This window comes from Crocodylus porosus, unplaced genomic scaffold (genome assembly GCF_001723895.1).
Source record: "Crocodylus porosus isolate Cpor-Errol unplaced genomic scaffold, CroPor_comp1, whole genome shotgun sequence".
Classification (NCBI taxonomy): Eukaryota; Metazoa; Chordata; order Crocodylia; family Crocodylidae; genus Crocodylus; species Crocodylus porosus.
Genome location: NW_017728944.1, coordinates 198,990 through 204,989, shown reverse-complemented (window position 1 = coordinate 204,989; position 6,000 = coordinate 198,990). Strand labels below are relative to the sequence as shown.

General features: G+C 48.3%; 1 protein-coding gene across 1 annotated transcript in view; it reads right to left on the bottom strand.

The window, feature by feature from the left end:
• Positions 1–9: 9 nt before the first annotated feature.
• The window catches only part of SOCS7 (suppressor of cytokine signaling 7), a 28,444-nt gene continuing 22,453 nt past the window's right edge, over positions 10–6,000 (bottom strand). The window contains exon 10 of the mRNA XM_019550247.1: positions 10–513. The gene's annotated coding sequence lies outside the window, so the exon portion shown is untranslated. The remainder of the gene's footprint in view (positions 514–6,000) is intronic.

The window sequence follows — 6,000 nt, the reverse complement described above, 5'->3', positions numbered from 1 at the left end:
TCCCCCCACCCCATTATTCTACATAGCTGCACACAAATCTGGCTCAGTCTGCTTCAGAACAGCTCTTGGGCTGGACCCACATCAGCAGGAGCTGAGAGGCAGTTTCTCCAGCATGGCTGGATCAGGTGAGCTTGTTGGACAGCCCCCCTTCTCTTCCCCTGCCTTTTGCTCAAGGTAAGGGACAGAAATCCAGCCACTCTTAAGACAGTATTTCCCATGCTGGAAAAATGAAGACATCAAAAATAAAACTTTCCCAAAAATAACCAGTCAATAGTGCTGTGACATTCTTTGTTCTGCGAAGAGGCTGTGTTTGTCTGTGCCCTCCAAGGCTCCTCTGCCGAGCTGGGAGCTGAGGTCCGCACCCCCATGCCGCTGTGCTTCTTGGCAGGGTACAAAAGAGCCAGAAGAGCAGAAGTCGGTCTTGCAGAGCCGGGCTCCTCCCTCCTGAGCCTCCTTGCCACTGTAGCCTTGTTGGGGGTCCATGCTACAGGAGGTTGGCAGGCAAATTCCTAACTGGAGAGAGAGCAAAGGGATTAGAGTTGGCCTGCTAGAAGCAGTATGTGAGCTGCCCACCTGGAAGCTGCGATAGCAATGGAGCATCAGTTCCCTGTGGAAGGGCAGCAGCAGCAATAGTAAAGAAGACCCCATGGGAGCAGCTCTCTCTGTTCTTGAATCAAAAGAGGTACTATGAGGTCAGACCAATGGTCCACACCCAGCCCTGCATCCGGTCTCCAACAATGGCAGGAGTGGATGCTTTTGGAAGAGCATATGAACAAGGTACATCTAGAGTGAACTAGCCCTTTCCTACCCTTGCTGGCATCCACCATCATTGGTTTAGAAGTGCCAAAGGATACACCTGTCTATTCTATTTAGTAGTTAAATTCATGGATGATGGGTCCATGAAATGTCCAGTCCCTTTTGAACCTGGCTATATTATCTGCCTCTCTTCTTGGAGCAATGAATTCCACAAGTTAACTATGTGCTGCATAATAAAGTGTTTTAAGCCTGCCTCCTGCTGATTTCAGGGGTGCCCCTTTGTTCTAGTATTGTCAGACTTGGTGAATAACAGTTCCCCATTCACTTAGTCTACGCCCTTCAGAATTTTAAAACTTCATATTCCCCCTCAGCCTTCTCCTTTCTAAACTGAAGAATCCCAGCATCTTCAGTCTCTCCTGGTAAGGCAGGTACTCCATACCCTGATCAACTTGGCTGCCATTCTCTGTCCCTTTCCTAATTCTACTACATCAGGGATGGGCAATTATTCTGGGCAGAGGGCCACTTACTGAGTTTTGGCAAGCCATTGAGGGCTGCGTGACATGCAGCCAGGGGAAGATAAAAATTAATTTTCTAGGGGCCCCACAGGCCGGATAGAATGGCCCATGGACCACATCCACCACCCCTGTACTACATACTTTTTGATATGTGGAAATGAAAGCTACACGCACTATTCAAAATGTGGGCACACCATGGACTTGTATAGTGGAATGATAATGTTCTCTGCTTTGTTTTCATTTCCTTTCTTAAATGATACCCAACATTATTAGCTTTTCTGGTCACCACTGCAAATTCACTGATTCTATGAGTCAGAAGGGACCTAGAAAGATCAAGTCCAACCCCCCCCGCCATGGGCAGGAATGAGCACTGGGGATGGGAGGGGTCATAAGACCCCAGCCAGGTACCTATCCAGTCTCCTCTTGAAGATTTCCAGGGAAGGTGAGAGCACCACCTCTCTGGGGAGCCTATTCCAGGCTCTGGCCACCCTTACAGTGAAGTAGTTCTTCCTAATAGCTAACCTAAACCTATCCTCCCTCAGCTTGTGGCCGTTGTTCCTGGTGACCCCAAGGGGGGCCCTGGTGAACAGACTTTCCCGGAGTCCCTGCTGCTGGCCCCTAATAAGGTTGTAGGCAGCCACAAGATCCCCCCTCAGTCTCTTCTTGTGGAGACTGAAGAGATTCAGGTCCCTCAGCCTCTTCTCATAGGGCTGGCCACGGAGGCCCCCAACCATATGAGTGGCCTCCTCTGGACCCTCTCCAGGTTCTCCACATCGCTCTTGAAGTGCGGCACCCAGAACTGGACACAGTACTTCAGCTGCAGCCTGACCAGCGCCGCATAGATAGGGAGCAAGACCTGTCTGGACCTGTTAGTGATGCCCCTGTTGATGCACGACAGGGTGCGGTTGGCCCTGCCTACTGCTTCGTTGCATTGGCAACTCATATTCATCCTGGAGTCAAGTCTGACTCCAAGATCCCTCTCTGCCCCTGTGCTGCCAAGAGGGTCAGCCCCCAACTTATCACCAGAATGCTGGTTCCCTCTCCCCAGGTGCAGCACCCTGCACTTGTCCTTGCTGAACCGCATCCTGTTCAGGTCTGCCCACTTCTCTAACCTATCCACGTCTGCCTGGATGCGGTCCCTGCCTGCCGGTGTATTCACTTTACCCCACAGCGTGGTGTCATCAGCGAACTTGAACAGGGTGCTCTCCACATCCTCGTCCAGGTCGCTAATGAAGATGTTGAACAGCACCAGCCCAAAGACTGAGCCCTGGGGGACTCCGCTGCCCACACCCTCCCAGGTCGACATCGACCGATCCACTACCACCCTCTGGGTGCACCCCGGGAGCCAGTTTGCCACCCATGTGACCATGCATTCGTGAATGCCGCAGTCCCTCAGCTTGCCCACCAGAATTGGGTGGGACACTGTGTCGAAGGCCTTCTGGAAGTCCAAGAAGATGACATTGACTTCCTCCTTCACATCTAAGCTTTTTGTTACCTGGTCATAGAAAGATACCAGGTTAGTCAGGCAGGATCGGCCTGGCACAAACCCGTGTTGGTTACCCCTTAACATCACTTCCCCTGCAGGGCTCTCACAAATGTGGCCCTTGATAATTTTTTTTGAGCTGATGTTTTAAAAATGTTTTTAGAGAACTATCTACAATGACTCCAAGGTCTCTTTTCTGAATCATAACTGCTAGTTCAGAACCCAGCACTGTGTACATATATAATTGAGGTATTTTTCCCCCATAGGCATGACCTTGCACTTGCCAACACTGAAGTTCATATGCCTTTTTTTTTTTTGCCTACTCACTTAGCTTTGTGTGGTCTTTCTTCAGTTTTTCTCCATCAGCTTGGCATTTGACTTCCCAAGATAATTTACCATTAGCTGAAAACTTGGACATTTCACTGCACTCTCCCATTTTCAAATCAACAATGAAAATGTTGAACAAACCAGGTCCAGCACAGACTCTTGTGGGACTCCACTTCTGACCTCCCTTCATCCTCAATAGTGACCATTTTAGCTCTACCCCTTGCTTCCTCTCTTAACCGGCTTAGTCTACAAAAGAACCTTTCCTCCAATCCTTGGAAACTCAGTTTCTCAAAAGCCTCTGATGAGCATTCGTGTCAAAAAGCTCATGTCAACTGGATCCTTTTTGTCCACATGTTTGTTAGGACAGCCAAAGAACTCAAGCACACTGGGGAGGCAGGATTTCCCCCCAAAAAAAGCCATGCTGACTCTTTCCCAGTCATATTTCTGTCATATGACTGTTGATTTTATTCTTTATCATAGATTCTACCACTTGCTAGGGATGGAAATAACACCCGTCTTCAGAAAGGGCTCCAGGGGCAATGCTGGGAACTGCAGACCACTGAGTGTTATGTTGGTAACCTGCCAATCCTCTGCACTGGGGCCATTTGCAACAATAGGTTATATATTACTGCCAACAGTCCTCCAATTTCATATTTGAGTTAGTTAGAATTAGTGGCTATTCTGTAAATCCCTTTGAATCTCACTGACAACACCTTCCTCACTAGGAAAACCCACCTCTTGGCAGCAAGCACTTAACTCAAAAGTAGTTCAGGGGACCTGCTCTCCCAGAATTTTGCTCCCAGTGTCAGCACTATACACAGGGTAGCTTTTCTGATTGATCTGCCTCCTCTCCAATCTCCTTAACTTAGAAAGGATAGAGATGCCAAGCAAGTACTACCCTCTCATGTGTTTAATGTGTGTGCTCCAAATCTTCCCTGAGGGCCCAGCTACAGAAGCCCTTATCTGGCAGCTTTTGGCCAGGTTATACAGAAGACATATGCATCTGAATTTATGAATGAGTCCTTGCTACTGCATTTCTGTGAATGCCACAAACCCAAAGCTCACTCTATATTGCCTGCAACTTGGGGAGGAGAGCTAATCATAGACAAAACCCCCATCCTTCAAGCAAGTCACAGATATGCAAATAGGAAGGCATCATATCCCTTGTCAAGAGCAGTAAGCTTTTGGATGTACACAGGACTGCAGTGTTCACGTTATAAACTATGGACCCTATACATCTGGACCCTGACATCATAAGCCCATGAGTAACTAACAACAGGTGTGTGACCTACAGGAAGCCAGCTTTAAGGCAGACAGGCAGGACACAAGAGGCAGGGAAGCCCTGAATTGGATACTCCTATAGTGGTCAGGAACACTTAAAATGGGAAGGATGTCTCCTCTGTCCCTCAGTGACAGAAGCTGAAAAGGCTTCGACAACACCCAGCAGAGAGGTTTGACCTGTTCTGGTTTGGGGCCATAAAGCCAGAGCTGAGGACAGGGATGAGAAGAGACCTGAAGCTGAGATTATTTTGCTATGCCTGTCTGACAGTCTGCATGCCTGCCTCACCCTGCGGTACATAGACACTGGCTCAAGGCTAGGTAACAAGCTAGAACTGCCTCTTCAGCATGGCTACTGTGAAAATTCTGCAGCACCTTTTTCCCTGTTCAAGACCGAAGGGTGTTTACAGTGTAACAACCATGGGAGAAGGCCCTCTGGGTTTCCAACTGCCTCCAACAACGGGCTGCACTCCCTCCAGTGGCTTACTAGCACACACAAACACCAACACTCACTACTGCTTTGGAGAAGTGGGGTGGAGGAGGCTGGTGATTTCCGGATCTTTGTAAATATTGTGCTGGTTACAATCAGCTCAGCTATAGTTTCTAACCCTCTTGGCTGTGAAGGAGATTTTTTAAATATGAGCCTTGAATATAGAAGGAGAACATGCCCTGAGGGGCAGATTCTACAAGTCATATAATTGTGCAGTACAAAGACCCTGAATATGTATTCAACTCATAGGCAGAAGCTACCATAATACCTCAGCAAGCAGGACAGGTCAGAACCTCTGTAGAAGAAATAAAGCATCCGTTTCCATTAAGTAAATCTACCCCTTGTTAGTAGCAGACTCCATCCAATCAATTTTGTCCTTGCTGGAGAAATCAGCTGCCCAGCAGGAGGAGTCAGGATTTATCCAGCTGTCAAGTGCTCCAAACAGTCAGGATGCAAAGGCAAGGAAGAAAGTTCTCCCTTTTCTTTCCATCTCGGTTTGGGCAGGTTGTTTACTAGCTGTTCTCAAAAGGAAATTCCAGGCTTCCACCCCAAGCAGCCAGTGGTCACCACATCACAGGGATGGGAGGATGACTGAGTGCAAGCAGCAATTTAGAAGGCAGGACAAGGGATCCACTGACAGCAATCCAAACAAAATACTTGGCCTTAGGAGAACTCTGGACCCCAGCCGAGTTGAGCAGCCTTTTCTGATGATCTACCACTCTGAGGGAAACACAGAAAATATTGGCTTCCAACTGCAGAAGCTGGCTCTTCATGGACAGGCAACAGACAGTCCCTTGCCCTCGGTGACTAATGCCCACCTGGGAGTGAGGCAGGCAGGCAGGCAGCTGTGTTTCCTACTTGCAATATAATTCTTCATGATGAACCATACCCCAGGATCTCACCTTAGCTCTCCCAGCAAGGCTGAAACTGAATTTACACAATTAACCAGCACCTAACAAAAGTAATCATCATCTTCAACTTAGATCTCTGGTGATCTCTTCCACCCACCCCAGGACCTTCCATCTGCCTTTATACCATTTAACGACTCATTAGAATTCCTCTGCACACATCTGCATATTAAGATGCTTCGCAGTGAGACAGATTACTGGAGGCTAGTCTGCCTGGGCACTGAGAGAGCTGTTTTTGATTAA